The sequence below is a fragment of the Mirounga angustirostris genome, unplaced genomic scaffold (genome assembly GCF_029215605.1).
Source record: "Mirounga angustirostris isolate CCGP_5_RB_7025 unplaced genomic scaffold, mMirAng1.0.hap1 SCAF_16, whole genome shotgun sequence".
Classification (NCBI taxonomy): Eukaryota; Metazoa; Chordata; class Mammalia; order Carnivora; family Phocidae; genus Mirounga; species Mirounga angustirostris.
In genome coordinates, this window is record NW_026991724.1 from 41,939,113 (window position 1) to 41,955,966 (window position 16,854).

At 55.1% G+C, this 16,854-nt stretch overlaps 1 protein-coding gene across 1 annotated transcript in view; it reads left to right on the forward strand.

Moving 5' to 3' along the window:
* Positions 1-1,876: 1,876 nt before the first annotated feature.
* CHST8 (carbohydrate sulfotransferase 8) overlaps positions 1,877-16,854 on the forward strand; it is a 130,845-nt gene continuing 115,867 nt past the window's right edge. Inside the window, exon 1 of the mRNA XM_045890338.3 lies at positions 1,877-2,226. The gene's annotated coding sequence lies outside the window, so the exon portion shown is untranslated. The remainder of the gene's footprint in view (positions 2,227-16,854) is intronic.

Here is a 16,854-nt window from a genome sequence, read left to right on the forward strand (position 1 = left end):
GCGGGGGAGGGGAGGGGAGGTACAGGGTCAGTGCTCTCTGGGCTCACCAGGCAAGTAGCTTTCTGCTCACTTCACCACCACCCCCCAACCTCGCCTTTGTTCACCATCTTTCCTCCTGCTCTGCTCTGCTAGCTTTTGGTCATGGGCTGGATAAGGATGCCACTGCCCTGTCTCTCCTGACATTTGCATCCTTGTCCCTGATATTCTGTTCATCCGATCTGCACCTGACTGAGGAGGAGTAGGGCGATTTCAACCCCATACATACTCTCCCCCCCCCCCCCATATACAAACACAAGTAACACAGAGCCAGTGGAGCCCAGCTAGGTCTGGGTCTGGAACAGTCTCTGAACTCGGGACCTTGGAGAGGAAACCCCACTGAACCTACTCCACTTTAGAATCAGCAGCTCAATCCTGGCTCTGCCATCCTCCGGATGTGTGGACTCCAGCAACCTGGTGGCATCCTTGTACCTTGGTTTCCTCAACTGGAAAATGGAAATAATAGAGCCTACTTTGATGTTGCAAGAATTAAGGAAAATCATGATAGCTCTGGTCTGCTAAAGTTTGTCTTCTCACCTTTGCTGTTCTCTCTTTGTGCTGAGCTCACCTGAAGCATTCAGTCTGGGTGCCTCCTAGGCCTTCTGGAGCTCTACTGCTGGGGACTCCCTGGCCTTCCTCAGGAGCGGCTCTGCTCCCTGCCAGGGCTGCCCCTGGCCATCCCCTCCCTGGTCAATCGAAGCCCATGAGTCCATCTTACTCCCCACCTCTCCATCTTACACTCCGAATTAGCAGGGTGGAATCGTCAGGCCAACCAAACAGCAGATAAAATGAGAGGAGGGTGAACATCCTTTCTTTTACTAAAGCTTTCTCGGCAGGTTTTTGAAAATACTGGGGTCCCCTCAAGATTAAGGGGTGACTCATTTACAGCTTCATCAAGTTCCGGTGAGAAGCCAGCTGGCCTTCCTTCCCAGCACCTGCTTCCCCCTGCAGGTGGGGGCTGCGTCTTCTCAGGAACGACAGGACTGGAGTCAGATCTCCCTCCCCCACTTCCCATCCTGGCTCTGTCCCGGTGCTCCGTGGCTGTGGCTCTGTGTTGTTGAGGGTGTGTATAGGGAGGAGTCGGCTGACCCAGGCTGACCTGGTTCACGAACCCCGCCCCCCCAAGATCGCAGGACGTGACCCAACAAGCACTTCTAGGAGGTAGCCCTCAAGGAAAAGCCTGGGTCATGGGTCCTTTCAGCAGAATCCAGAGCCCCAGGAATTTGGGGATGGGTGCAGACACCTGGGACCAAGGCCGCCCAAGACCTTGACCAAACTCCACCGAGGCTGTAGCTCAGGGATCCCTCCGTGCTGCTACGGACCAAGCCTCTGCGTTTCCCCAGCCCCGCGCCCCCGCAGCGTCGGGTCCTGAGCGCGCGCCCCTGCCCAGCTGTGGTCACGGCCCGCTCCGGTGACGCCTAGTCATTTTCCCAGGTCGGCGCCGGCGTGCGACCCACCGAGGCAGTGGCAGCCCTCCGGCCACGCTCTGGAGCCAAGTGGCAGCCGTGAGGCCGGCTCTCAGGGAACCCGGGAGACGGGCGCGGCCCCAACACCACCGCCCCTACCCCCGCGGCCGTTGGACCGCGCCCAGCGGCGGCTCCTTCGAAGCGCGCGGCCCGTGGGGCCGGCCGCGGAGCCGCAGAGCGCGCGTGGGCGCGGCGCCCGCGAGCTCCCGGGAGGGACCGGCGGATCGCGGGAGTGACCCCCTCCCGGCCCGGCCCCCGCCGCCCCCGCCGCCGCCGCCGCCGCCGCCACCGCGGGGCGGGGCCCAGGCCGGGGGCGGGGCGCCGGGCGGGCGCGGCGTTATTTCCAGCCTTGCCGGAGGCTCCGCTCGCACTTCTCTGAGCCTTCCCGGCGCTCTAGCCGGATCTGGCGGTGCTGTGGGGAGAGGAGAGGGCGGCGGCGGCGGGAGGCTGGAGGTGGGAGGCGGGGGACGGACCCGGGCTCGGGGCCGAGGAAGAACACGCCACCGCACCCTCTCCCCTCCCTCTCCTGCGCGCTCCGGCCGCCGGCCCGCGCCGCTAGCCTCACCCACCGCACCGGTCTCCGCTCGGAGCGGGAGGAGGCCCCGGGCCCGAGTTGAGGCGGAGGTCGTCCCGGCCGCGCGGCCCCCGGGAGCCGAGGATTCGCCGTGGAGGACCGAGCCCGGGCTGGAGGCGCCCGCGGCCCCGCGAGCGCCGGCTGCGCCAGGTAAGTGCGCTGCGCCCCCGCCCCAGCCCCAGCCCTGTCCCCGCCCTGTGCCGGCTCCCGGCCGGGAAGGGCGCCCCGAGGGGTCCCGGGAGGACTCGGGACGGCACTGCGTCCCGGCGCCGAGAACCTGCACGGTTAAGCGTTCGAAGCCGAAGGCGGAGATAGGGCGCGCGGGGTTCCGGTCCGGCCGCGCATTGGGGACCGGCTCCAGTAGCGGGAACTTTAATTAGACTTTTGCTCCATGGCTTTCACTTGCCGCCGCGCGTCTGTGCACTGCCGCCCCTCGGGCTCCCTCGGTCCCCGCGGATGCTGTGCTCCTCTTCCCAGCCCTGGGTGCCGGGCGCGGGGAGGCAGCGTTGGCGGCGGAGAGGGCCGGGCTGGAGCGTCCGGGGCGCCCGGGGCTTTCCCGCGCGCTCCAGTCTGGGACTCGGGGGCTGGTTGTGGCGGGCGGGGGCGGGGAGGAGCTCCGAGCTGCCAGGGCTTCCCCGCGAGCGGCGGAAGGTGCCCCCGCGCTCCATCGCGCGCGTCCCCACCCCGCCACTCTCCAGGGCACCGGCCTGTTTTGTACTTGAGGCGAGTGTGTGCGCGTCAGTGATGTGTAAAGGTGTGTGCGTGCGAGTGTCCGGGAGTGCGGGAGTCCGAGCCCGGGGCTGCTCGGGTGGGCGGAGCTGCTTCGCCGCGGGACCCAGCCGAGCTCTGGCGACGGCTGCAACTCCAGCTGCTAGCTTCCAGTTTTGCACGCTAGCTCTGACCTCGCCAGAGGCCGGCGCAGCCAGGCGAAGGTGCGTTGGCCGGTTTTGGTAGTGCCAGTGTTGGCTCTTGATTCGGAGGGTCCCCTCTCCCTTTCCAGGCGCAGGACTCTTGCCGCCCTAACTTTCGTCCTACAGCTGGTCCCCAGGCCCCGCGTAACCCCCGACCCAGAGCTGGCGCGGCAGCTGCTCAACTCCCTCGGCTGTGAGCACTCGCTGCAGGGTTACTCTAACCGAGAAGTAGGGGCCGTTCCCGGGGCTTCCTGTCTTAAGCTGTCTCCCGGATCCGGTGGGTCTCGGGTCCTTGGGGCGCCTCCCTGTTGGACCCTGCGCAGTGATTGTCTATGCTAGGGAGACTGGGCGGCAGGGCGGTCCGTGTCTGGCCCCGCAGCAGAGCCGGGGCGGGAGGCGGTTGAGTGAACGGACCATAGCCCCTGTGGGGTGCATGGTGGGAGAGGAGTTGGCAGAGGGGTAAGGGACAGACTCCCCCTTCCTCATTTCTGGGATGCTTCCAAGCTGCACTACCAAGATCACTTTTTTGGGTAACCTCTCACATCCGAGTTCACCTTGACCCTTGCCTATGGGTGGGGAACTTTTCTCAAGTCCTGCCCTAGAACTGGGCGACCTCTGGAACGGAGTGGCAGAACCCTCTTTAAAAATTTCCCACCTGTATGGCCTCTTCTGCCCACCCTCTGCCCCTGTCCCAAAGGCAAGGCTGACAGGCTGCAGGAAGAGGTGACCTTCTGCTCCCTGTAGGAGACCCTTTTAAAATCCAGGCCGCCCGCCACATATGGAAGGACAAGGGCGGAGGAGCCCTTGCGGGGAGTGGAGCCCTCATCAGACTTGCCTCTGTGAAATGACCCACAGGAGGAATAAAATGCAGACCCTGAAGAGGTTGAGTCTCTTAGGATGATCAATAATTTAATAGCATTTGAACACAGACAACCCCAGAGTCAGACCCCATCCCATCGCCTAGCCCATTCACCCTGAGACACACCAATGGCATGGCTTATTTATTTATTTACTTGGAATCAAACTCCACAGAGTGAATTATGGTCCCTTGGTATTGATTTTTAAAAAGACCCCAAATTAAAAAGTCAAGGCTTTCTTAAAACAAGGTCAAGGATTAATTATTTATAGAGAGACATCAATCAGCTGACATGGGGGCTCATTTATAAAATGCCTGAGCAGGCAAAAGGAGCATGGGCTGATTTTCACTGGCTCCAGCTGGGAGAGGAGCAGGCTTGTCTGACCTCCTGGGCTTGGCAAATCTTCGCCGGATTGTGACCGGAAGAGGAGGCTTTGTAACTCAGCCTGCTGTCTGAGATGCCTTTGTAATCTTGTAGCCAGAATACCACTTGGGAAATTTCATGCATATCTGCTGTGTTTCCATAATGAACATTTACCGATTACGGAGTATCAAGGGAATTTCATTTTTTAAACATTTATTCAAATGTCTGTTTATGTAAGCTAATAAGTCTGGGAAAGTTCGGTGGCTACTTTTTTGCCGAATGGTCGTTGGGAAAGCATGCTGGTGAGCTCCTTGGGGGTATTTGCCTGGGATTCACTTGGAAGGTGGGCAGTCAGAGTCTCCTGATTGGAAACACCCTGGCGGACTACTTCTCTGCTCTTCACTCAGAGTTTGTGCCAGTGGCGACCTGATAGGCTTTTTGTGGTTTTGCTGATCGAGTTGATGGGCGCTGAAAGCTCTTACCATGATTTGCTGATGCATCTGGTTGGAGGCACCTGTGGTGGGTGCTGGAGTCTTGTGCGGGCTGGTGGGAGAGGTACGGGGCCCCCTTCTCTGGACTGCTGCCTGGCTTGGAGTGGGAGATGTCTGTCTCAGCTGTCCCTGCTGCACCTCCCTGATTCTCCCCGGTGGGTGTGGCAGCCACATTGGAGAAAATGTGGAGCAGGGAGGGAGCCTGTGGGCAGGAAAGTGGACCAAGGGTATGGCAGTGCCTTCATGAACAGCTGTGGCCATTACTAGAGCTAGTAAACACTGTGTGAAACAAGGGCCCGGCCTTTCAGCTAATCAGAAGGTAATGAGTTAGAAACAGGAGATTTATGGAGTGCTGGGCCAACAAGATCATTGTGGCCCTCCTGTGGGACCCTGAGAAATTTAAAAAAAAAAATGAGGATGGTTGTCTGGATGTGAATGCGGGAGATGGTGTCCTGGAGCCTCAGGAAGTTTGCTGGGAGTGGGCAGCCTGTGTGGTGACAGCATGGGGACAGTAGGCTCCCTGGCACTGTCTTTGGAGTCAGAGCCAGGACTAGTCTGACTCCAGAGCAGCTGTGTTCCCTCCCTCCTGGGAAAAGTCTGCCCCAAGGCAGAGGGAACCCCTGGGTTCAAACAGCGGGGGGACAGGGCTGCATTAACTCAGGTGGCAGATGCCATCTCATTTCTTCCCAGCCGGAAGTTGTGTGACCCCGTGGTCGGTAAATCACTGCGGCAGAGGATGAGACTTACAAATTGGTGGTGGGAAAAAGTTGTGACTTTTACCCTGTACAAAGCTACCTGTCATTTGTGATCTGGAGCTCTAGCACGCATCTGCTGGCCCAAGTACAGCCTCGGCCACCAGCAGAGTGGGGGAGCCTGCGTCCAGGGGGGTGACAGCAAGAAGCAACTCTGATTCCACCTCGAAAGCCAGGAAGTCAGAGAGTGTCTGCGTGCAGGCAAGGGGCCAGGGTCTCCCCATCCCTGCTCCCCAGCTTGAAGGTGGGCCATGCCTTTCTGGGAAATCAGGGCTTTTTGCTGCTGGGGACCGAGGGCAAGCCTCCCTGTCTCTGCCAAGCCTTGGCCAGAGGTGGCCCTGGTGAGCAAGTTATTTGAAGTAAATGGGAGTTGTCAGCATTGAAACCTGGAGCCAGAGGACTCCATCCCACATTCCCATTGTCTGACCGGTTGTGGCTGTCCTTCACTCTCCATCAGTGAATGCTTGTGGAGCAGGTAGTAGGTGTCTGTCTCTGGGCCAGCTCCGGGGACAGAAAGTAAACAAAACTAAGAGTGGCCCCTACCCCTGTGGACAGCCATTCCCTCATCACTGATTCATCACTCACTGATTGATGCTCTGCCAGATGCCTCCGCCGTTACTAAACAAATAACAGGTACATGTGTGTTTCTAGGCTGTGATAAGCATATAAAGGAAACATCTGGGTGCTTCGGAGATGCATCATAGTGTAACCTGACCTGGACTTGAGGGTCAGGAGGACCTCCCGGAGGAGGTGACACTTCAGCGGAGGTCTGAAGGAGGAAACCTGGAACTAAGAAGCAAGGAGGGGCGCGGCCAGAGGGAGGGAGAGAGCTTGCCTGGCACTGCGTGCACAGGAGTGAGAGGGAGTGTGGAGGGCCCACGTGGCCAGCAGAGTGAAGGGGTTGATGCATTTGGAGACACAGCCAGAGCCCTGGCCATGTAGGGCCTTGAAGGCCAGGGAGAGACTTGGGACTTGACCCTCCCAGCTGCTGTAGTGGAGGGAGCCCAGTGAGGAAAGAGCTGCAGTAATCCTGCAGGAAGGTGACCCAGGTCCTAAAAAGAGGAGCAGGCCGATGGGAATCTGCCGGGATTCTGCAGGGGCCTGGTGCTGGATTTAGTGTGGGTAGGGAGGTAGGGAGTGCCGTTGGGACCCCGACTTCTGGAGCGCCACAGTTCCCTGAGGCAACCTCCCCACCCCCACCCCGAGACCAGGAGTTCCAGACTCCTGTCCCTTCTGGTCGGTTCATGTGCTCCAGGGCTGGGGCTCAGGCAGCCGCCTCCGTGCCCCGGCCCACATGGCCCACCTTCTAGCTTTCCTCTAAGCTCTTAGGCTTTCTGCTACCTTCCCCCCAGCACGGAGTGAGACTCAGTAAGTGACAGTCCAGTGTCCCATGCTCTCCGGTGAGGACAGGCAGCTCTGATGCCCACTTTCCTCTAGAGTTGATTGCCCGCAGGGCTGCTGGCCAGAGGTGGCCTTGGCCTATGTGTCACCCGCTTAGCTTCATGGGGCCCTGGTAGGTCCTTTACCTGCCACCTACTTGTACCTGACCTGGCAGCTGGCCGGCACTGGGAAGGACTCCCCTCCTGTGCCCTTCCCTCATTCCAGCCCTCTCTCCTCCTCTCCTTCCCGTGGGAGCCACTCTGGACCTGCTCCTGCCCTCGACTGGGGGCTCTGCCCCAGGCTCACAGCTCCCCAACTCCCTCGGATGTCAGCAAGTTCCCTGTGGCTGTCTGCAGCTTGGCTCAGCATCCCCACAACCAACTTGATCCACCCAGCTCTGTCTTGCAGAGCTGGGGTGGGGGGAGTGGGTCTATGAGTCACCCCGCTTTCCGTTGTGCCCACGCTGCTGGCTGTGGGCCCTGAGCTGAGCGGCCGCTGAGCTGCAAGCAACAGCCCAGGTCGCTGTCACCTTGTCCTCACTCTGCCTGGGCCTGAGCCAGCTCCTTCCCGGCTGGGCCAGACTCGGGGACAGGAGGGATGAGAGCCAAGGAGAGGATGCTAGGAGGTAGAGATTACTCCTCTGGCCCCAGGTGTTTTGGGAGCTGATTCCTCCAGCGCTTGGACCCCTCGCGTGGAGGGCAGTCTCACCACACTGGCCCTCCTTTGTACCCTGGCGGCTGCCTCACCACCGTAGACCACCACACAAGGCGCCCAGGTGCTCACCGGTGGGAAGGTGACACAGGGGAGCCCTCTACCAGCGGCCCCTAGTCCAGACTGACTCACGCTTGGCTGACTAGTCATCCCCCTGCTCAAGGCTGCCTCTTCTTGGGGGCTGACTCATCTCCCTGGACAAGACCCATCTGCCCAAGCCTGTGAGCATGGAGACCCTCCAGCCCTGAGAAGCGGGGGCTTCGCTTCCTATGCTCCTGAGGGGAGCACCCCCGGCACCCAGCAAATAGTGACCGCAGTCCTTCCGTCTGTAGAGCCGCCTACTGGGCCTAGAGGAGGCCAAGTGAATCTACGAGCAGGTCTCAGGGCATAGAGCAAATAGTGCTCGCTCTGGCTGTCTGAGCCTTGATGAGCTCGGGAGAAGGGACTTGGTGATGGCTGTTGGCCGGCACAGTGAGCTAAACTTCGCAGTGTGTCTACACCATGGGAACCAGGGTGTGATGCAGGCACCTGTCTACACCAGCGGAGCCAGTGCCTGGTGCAGGTGGTCTATACCGGCTGAGTCTAGGGTGGGAGCACTGGGACTTTCCATTCAGTCTGGGCCAGCCCCACTCCCTGCGGGACTTATCCGAGGTTCAGAGCCCTCAGAAGTCTCCGTGGCTTTGGGCACGGTCCCTGTGCCTGGGCCCCCCAAGCCTTCCCCCGAGGCCATGGACCCTGTCCATCGGGCCCTGGCTCCCACAGCTGAGGGGGCTGAGCCCACTGTGCAGGGCAATCTAGCTGTACTAATTGAGCCCAGTTCGTGATGCAGACAGTGTGTTTATATGGGCTGAGCTCAGCACACAGTTCAGGCAGTCTGTCTACACTGGTCAAGTCACTGTATTATGCACACTATCTGTCTACAATGTTTGAGCCAGGGCTCAAAGCAGGCACTCCGTCTCTACTGGTTGAGCAGGAGGGGGGTGCAGCCAGCCTGTTTTGGCTCCTTCTGCTCCTTCACCAGGAATCCTCTTTTTAACCCCTTCCCTTATATACGTCTGGGTCCGATTTGAATGCTATGTCCAAGGAGCTTTTCTTCTCAGCTCCCTCCGCTTTCCCACATCTGATTCCAACCTCTTCCGCAGAGGCTGGTGCCAGGCCCGGGAGCGGTGTGGATGTGGGGCCTGGTGATGCCTCGTGAGCTCCCCTGGATGTCCCCTCCCCCGTTGTGGTGCTCTGGGTGCAGACACTGCCTGTGGTCAGTGGCCACTGCCTCGTCGCTGTCCCGCACCGCGGCCACACATGTGCCTCTCTCTCACAGACGTCCTGTAGGTACGGCTGACTTGGGTTGGGTCTGTCTTGCCATCTCCTGTTTAGATTTTGGGCGTCTTTGTCCCCTGATATTATGTCACTTCCCGAGGGTTGGTCTCATTTGCACATTTAACTTACTGTCCGTTCATCCCTGTGAAGGCACGATCTAGGCCTCTTATTTATCTCTTCTCAGTCCCCCTACCGTGAATTCAAGTGTCAAGGGACAGCTGGGGCCACCAGCTCCACCCCTCGGCCTGCTCCGTGCAGCCAGCCCCGGTTCTGAATGAAGCCAGCACCTGGGGTCAGACCACCTGGGTTCAAATCCCAGCTTCACCACTTGGTCACCATGTGGGCTAGAGGCTCAGTTTCCTCATCTGTAAAATGGGGATGACAAGTAGAATCCATGTCATAGTGGCCATATTATTCTTCTTCTTATCTCCTGTGTGTGGTCTGTTAGTCCCTTTCTATCTCAGGTGCAAGGAAGCATGCTGATTGGGGCCTGCCTGGTAACGTGACAAAGGCTTAGGGGGCATGTGGCCCCGCTGGCTTGTGCCCCCTTGAGTCTCGCCCTTTCTAGGCAGGCTCCCATCCACGCCTCTTCCCCATCCTGCATTCAGTCCATTTGAAAACTTTTTACTCCAAGCAGAGTATGCATACTGAGATCGTGCGCACCATGCTGTGAGAATCCGCAAGCCAAATACACCTACTTCCAAACACACCAAGCACCAGAGCACTGTCCCAGAGGTCCCTGGGTCCCCTTCCAGGCCCTTCCCCTCTACCATGGGTAACTGCTGTCCTCCCTTGGAATGGCACTCATGGGTTATCCTTGTTTTAAAAACTTGATGTAAGTGGAATCAAGAGTCTGTACACTTTGGGGTCTGGCTTTCCGTCACGTGTGTGAAATTCACCCACAGTGTTGGTTCTTTCTTGCGACTGTATGGGATGCCATTGTGCAAATGTACCCCAGTTTGTGTCTCCATTCTCCAGCTGACCGACACTGGGGTTGCTCAGAGTTTGGGGTTGTGATGAAGAGTGCTGCTGTGGACTTTCCCGCACAAGTCTCTTGCACACAGGTGCACGTTTTAACGAACGTCTGCCGAGAAGAGAATTGCTCGGTCTCAGGATGCGCGTAGGTTGACCTGTGTGGGGGCTCTCAGTTTTCTAACGGGGTTGTAGTAACCGCCCCGCACTGACACCAGTTAGATGAGAGTCCCCGTTGCTCCACACCCTTGTCGACACTTGGTGTGGCCAGTGGTTCTCATTTTAGCCATTCCATGAGTATGTAGAGATATCACACTGTAGTTTTAATTTTATTTCCCAGATGACTAATACAGTTTATTATTTATTTATTTATTTTGCTAAGGATTTGTTGAATTTAACACCATTATTCATCAAATTTGAAGATTCATTTCCATCTCCTAAATTTTTATCTTAAATGTCTGTGGGTGGTTCCTTCTGCAGGGCGGATCTGAATCTGCCCATTGGAGTGCAATGGGTGCCGTAGACAGGTGTTTCTCTGGATGAGGCTGGGGACCCAGCCACCAGCCTCAGAATCACCCCAGGAGCTGTCAGAGATGCAGGTTCTGGGCCCCTGCCCCAGCCTCCAATCACCGAATAAATCCTTGTGATCTATCCGTCTCTCTGTGGCTCATCTTGCTTTCCCTTCAGACGTTTCCATGAGCATGAGCACCTGTCCATCCTGTTCACTGCTGTATCCTAGGACCTAAAACAGTCCTGGCATAGAGCGGGGCCCCATGAGTCCCCACTGACCTGCCCATTGACCTCTGCCCTCTCCCACCCCAGCTGCCTTGATGGGGATTTGTCGGTAGCCTCGGCTGCTATGGGGAGGTCTCTGGAAGTCGGGCTCTTGGGCCTTGGAGGGTGTCCTGTCCTGATGCTCTGTCCCTCTAAATGACCTCCTCATTTCCAGAGCCAGCTTCTGACCAAGGCCTTTAGGTCCTAGGCCCCAGGCTCTGTGCTGGTGCCCCCAAAGTCCTGTTCACCTCCAGAGCTCCAGGTATTGGCCATTTAGGAACAACCCCTGGGTGACCTTATCTCTGATGGGCTGCTCTGTCATTGGGTCCTTCTGGAGAAGCATGAAAAGCCCCCCAAATGCAGCACTCCATCCGTGTGCCATCCTCTGTTTCACAGATGACACACCCTTGAGTCAAGTGAAGGCAGGAGGGCCATGTCTATGACCACCTCATCCACTCCTTCCCATCACAGGAGTGGTTCTCATCAAAAGGGGATAAAGCTTCCTTTCTTTGGGTGTGGCTTGTCCCCTTTCTCCTCAAGTCTGACATACTTACTTGGAAGGCAGCATGGCCTGGGGGGTGAGAGCTCTGGGTCAGACCCATTGGGTTCAAATCAAGGTTCTGTTCTTGTTTGGTTTTGAGACTCAGCCCTTGCCCCCAGGGGAGAGAGGCTGATTCACACACAAGCCTGATGCCACCAGCAGGGTATGGCTAGGGTGGCTGAGATCTCTGAGGTTGAAGAGTGAGAATAAGGGATTCTGGCCGGGGCATCTGTAGGAGGGAGGCTTGGGCTGGTCCTCAAAGATGCAGAGGAGAGAGATGACACCTCACGGACCACTCAGTGTGAGCCCCACCTCTGAGGGTCCACAGGAAAGGAGTTCTCAGGGAAGGAAGTGCACTGAGCCCCCATGAGAACATAGTCTCTTTTACCCAACACACAAGGGCACAGAGCAATGATCAGAGTTCATTGGTGAGTTATGGAAGGCTTCCTGGAGGAGGTGAGCTGGGGACTGCACGTCAAAGGCCAAGAGCAAGAACTTCCTCCTGGTGCCAGTAGAAATTCTCTCCAAACTGCAGGATCATGGGGCACGGGCTGTGGGAGCCACATACCATTGGCTTTAAAATAGGGCAAGAAAGAATCCATGACACACACATTGTTTATGCGGTGTGGAGGCGGTGTGCAAAACGGAAGAGCTAAAAGCAGTTTGGGAAAAACAACACCTTTTGTTTTGTTTTGGTTTTTTTGGTGGAAAGACAGATTAGAAAGGTTTATGCTCTTCTGTGATAACTAATATGAAAGGTTTATCAAAGTTAAAAAAAATAAAATAAAACCCTTGACGCTGTCTCCAAAATTGATTTGAAGACTTGGCAGATTTGAAGAATCATTCAGTAGCGTTTTATGGGTCGATGCTAATTTGATGCGGCAGACCCGAGCATCGCGCCAATTTACTGCCAAACCAACATTAAGCATGGACCTTTCGTGCAAGGCTTATAGGCGGGCAGCTCATAAAGATGCATGCTTGACAAGTATTCTGCTTCTCTTAGGATGTGCAATATGAAGTGTTGATCAAAAACTAAATCGCCCTCGCCTTTTACTCGTAAACAATCTTCGGGGACTTCAGGCCCCAATCACAGGCGATAATTCCTGTGCAATATCTTGCCACTCTGGGTACTGGTATGTGGGGAGTCTTTGTCTCCAAAAGCCACGGGTAGCAATCCTTTGGGGTGGAGGGTGCCCTGAGGGGCCACTTTGGAAATAACCTGTAACCCAGGCCATGGGAAAGCCGGTGACGTTCTTCCTACTGGGGTCTCTTAAAACCAGTCGAAGGTTGCACCTAAATGAGATCTGTGGCCCCAAGGAAATACATCTCCTGCTTTCGTTTTTGTTTCCCAGGCTGATGTGTCATGGATGATCACCGCATGTCTCTCTTGGTCCGAATATGTGCCAGAGCCTTGTCAATAAGGAGATCACCGAGCTCTATTTTGCTCGTCGGAAAGTGCTTAACAATAAAAATTGCCGAAACTCCTGTCTTTCACCACCGAAAACCACAGCTCATGTTTTCCACAAAGGAAAAGTGGACATCAGTGGTCCTCAGCTCCTCTGCCCCACTCCAGTCCCCCAGTGCCTCCCAGCCCAGTGTTAATTACCCAGTCTCCAACGAAGCAGGTTGCTTCGGGGAGGGGGTGCGTGGTGTGCAGACCGCTGTCAGCCCAGAGCCTCGTGGGTTTTCGCAGGGGGAAATTTGATCTTGGGCAAATGTCAAGACGTCTTTGAAATCTGTGTTATGATATCAGCTCATTGCCAGTGTAGGGCTTCATCTGGATTTCATAAATATTGTATGGACCTCAGCCAGCTGGAGAACACAACAGCTACCCCCCAACACACACACACACACACACACACACACACACCATCGCAATTGCAATCTATTGCTGAGTTGTCATGAAAAGCCAATTGGTGATATTTCAATCACAATGTTCTCGTAACAAATTCCATTCAAATTCCTTCGGAAAGGGAGCTAAGCGTTCCTCCTGCTGCCGAGAGAATGATATGCTAAATGTAGCTTCCTAGGGCCCTGGCAGCCATCCAAAGCTTTGTAATTTATAGTTCTCCTTCGTGGTTCTCCAAGTGACCTTGGAACCTCCATGCTGGTGGATTCCTTAGGTCCACACGTTGCCCTCCGTTATCCTCTCTTGTGAGACTGGTCCCCAGGCGCGCTTCCAGCACCCATCAGCCTGGAGCTGGAGAGAAAGGATGTGAGCAGGGGCACCCAGGGATTGGAAGATTGCTTGTTGGCTTGTGACCTTTCCTCTGAAATTGATGTCGGCCACGAGAAACAGTCCAATATTGTGTTTAAAGGCAGCCTGCAGGTGACAGGAGCCTCCCTCCAGCCCCAGCACACAGCAGGTAATCCTGGAAAAGAAGGGGAGGGACACTCTGTACAATTACATTCATCAGCTATTTTTGGTTGGGGAATAAACAGAATGGCCCAAAGTGCAGCTATTACAGATTCTAGCAGAGGAGTGGCATGTAGGAAAGATTAATGTACAATTAAAACCCATGTATGGGTAAATTACAGGGTGACCGCTATCTAACACAAACACGGCAGACGTGTAATTAAGAGGAGTTACGGGCTCTCAAGGATGATTTGCTGGGGAAAGTGCTAGGGAGCTGTCTGGGAAGCCGGCAGGACAGGGGCAGGTGCTGGGCGGGGGGAGGAGGCAGGGTGGCTGGGAAGGTGGTGATGGGGAGCCCCACAGCCTGTGTGTGGGGGCAGCCTGGGGGCAGCGGGCGCATGGGCCCCACAACTCCTTCAAGGTGGAGCGGCCTGCCTCCCCAGCCTCGGCTGAGTCTTGTTCCAAGCTTCCAGCCCTTTCTGGGGCCGCCCTGCTCTCCCCGCTCCTCACCTTTGGCTCTGTGGCATGAGTGCCCATGGATGTCTTTTTTTTTTTTTTTTTTACGTTTTTAATTTCTCCTGCTTTGTCAGCTTTTTAAGGAATATGTTACATTATGTGGAAATTGGATGCTAACAAGATTTGTATGAATAAATTAGACTCTTAACTTTTTATGTTATTACAGAATTGAAATGGACTCTAATGACAGTCAGAATTAATGTTCTGTTTCAAATAAATGCCGGGGATGTGACTGAATTTTCAGTGCACTCTCCTGTCTTGAGCATCTGGCCCCTTCCTGTGAGGCCTTTCGGGAGAGAGAGTGGGAGACACCTGGCCTTTTTCGTGGGGCAGCCTTCTCGCCTGGCCTGCCCACCGCGGGGCTGCTGGGAAAATTTGCTGCTGTTGTTCCCAAAAGTAACCCCCTCCCAACAAGAACAGCCCTTGGCTTGGGGAGGGCTCCTTGCCCAAGGTTACGTCCCCCACTGTGTCCTCCCAGCCGCAGAGCACCCTGTGGGATCAGCTGAGGCCTCGCTGCATTTCCCTCTGCGGGCTCCTGCCCCCTCACTTCCTCATAGGGGTCTCCCAAGAAGCCTCCCCAGGGAACTCAGCCCACTACACTGGCTCTTAGGGACTTCAGATTTCCTACACCAAACCTCTGCCAGGTGAGTCTCTTCTGCTGGAATCAGAGTCGCCAAGGACCAGGATCAGTCTTTCTGCTCTGTGTCCCCTTCTTGAACCCAGGGCTGGATGAGGCGCTGACTGGGTCTTGGCCTCAGTCCTGGTCCCCCTGGTAGGGTTTGGACAGTAGCTGTGGGGCCAAAGGGCTCCCCTGGATCTGACTCCCCAAACTGCCTGGCTCTGAGTAGGGGGCAGACTTGAAGGGATTTTCTGTGATGAAAACTCCCGTGTCCCAAAGGGGCAGGGTTGTACGGGGGCTGAGGACACTGGGTTGGGGACACCCGTTCCCGCAATTGATGGTGGGAGGGAGGAGGGGCCTGGTAAAGAGAGCAGAGAGCAGGAGACAGCCCAGACCTGGAGCAGCCTAGGTGGAGGATTCAGCCCCCACTTAGGACTCATGGCGACAGAGAAATGGGGTCTGGGATGCCAGGAACCTTATCCCTTGGAAGGAAGCAGCAGATCCTGGGCACCAGCTATCCTAGCAGGAAGGGATGGGGGCCCAGGATGGCCAGATATTCGAACATTCAAGAACAGGCAGATTTTTATATGAAATCTATTCCTTTAGAGTATGGAGACTAATTCAGAATTTAAAATCCAAGTCTCACCCTGACCACACAATATGTCTGTGACCTGCATTTGGCTTCTGGGCTGGAAGAATTTGGAACCCCAATCTTTATTGGCAAGGTGGACAGTTTCCCACCTGGAAAGCGAAGGCCAGAGCCCCTGGAAAGGGGCAGTAACTGCCGAGACCACGGGCCATGGCTGTGCAGAGGGCAATGGTGGCCTGCCCAAATGTGTCCTCTGTCCTGCCTCCCCCCCACCATCTGCTGGGAAGGGGGTCCTCGCCAGTGGGGTTTGGGCATCCAGGCTGCTGGCTGGGCCTGAGTAAGGTTGGATTCTGGCAAGCTTAACCATGACCCCTCGGGCCACTCAGCTTGGGGTTCTGTGGCTGAGCGGGCAGCAGAAGAGCCCATGTGGACCCCCATCCTACATGTGATGGACCTCACCTCAGCATTCCTGTCTCCTCCTTCACAAGTCCTAGAAAACTCCTGCAAAAGTGCTTTAACAAGAGTAAAAATAAGATTAAAAAAAAAAAGTAAAAGTAAGAAAATAAAAGTCTCACCACCCACTCGGCATATTTTCTAGAGCTGGGGTTCCCATACATTGTTACGGAGAGGGAATAGCTTATATTTATATCTCTTTATGTACATAAACTCGTAAGTCATATTCATTTTGTAAAAATGTAATAATTTTTATGCCTCCTGCACATAACCTGTTTAATCACTTTATGTATCACGAATGCCTTTCCAGGGTAATGGATCTATTTCCATCCCGTGCTTGACACCTGCATGGTATTGCTTCATATGAATTTATCATAATCTATATGAACAGTTCCCTATTGGACATTTTAGTGGTTTTCATTTTTGTTTTTCAGTTTGAAAGAATGGTGAATGGAACATTCTCGCTGTATTCCTTTGTGTCACTTCAGGATAAATTTCTAGTAGTGGAATTGTTGGCTCAAAGGGTATGCATGGTTTTAAGACTTTTAATATTTCCCGACAAATCACCTTCCAGAAAGACCCAGCGGTGCACGAGTGTGCCTTTTTCACATGGGCGGATCTTCATTTTTTAAATCTTTGTCAATTTGATAGGTTAAAGAGGGGGCATGCTTAGTGCTTTTTTAAAATAACTTGAATTTTCATTAAAGTAATACATATATGTAGTTTAAAAAGCATAGGTAATAAAAGGCTTATAATAAACCCAGCACTCCTCTGCTTCATCCCTCACCATGTCTCCCGGGCCTGCTCCCCAGAGGCGAGCACCTAGGACTCTTCGAGCACCTTGGCCGGCGTGTATCAGTACCTCTATATTTCTGCATAGCGTGTATTCTGCAGGTGTAAAATGGCCAACCAACTATCACAGCACCATTTCTGAAGCATTCACCCTTTGCTGACTGATTTTCAAATGCCATCATCATTGTTTGCTTAATTCTTATATTTCCTGGGGCCATTTGTGGTCTTCTCTGTTTTAGTCTGCCTATGCTAGAACCAGAACCCACTATTTTAATTAATGTATCACATGAACACATTTTTAATATTGTACAGGGCAAGTGTCTTTCGTTATTCTGTGTGATATCACATTTTTATTCTTTTAGGTGCCTTTTAGAAATCTTGGGT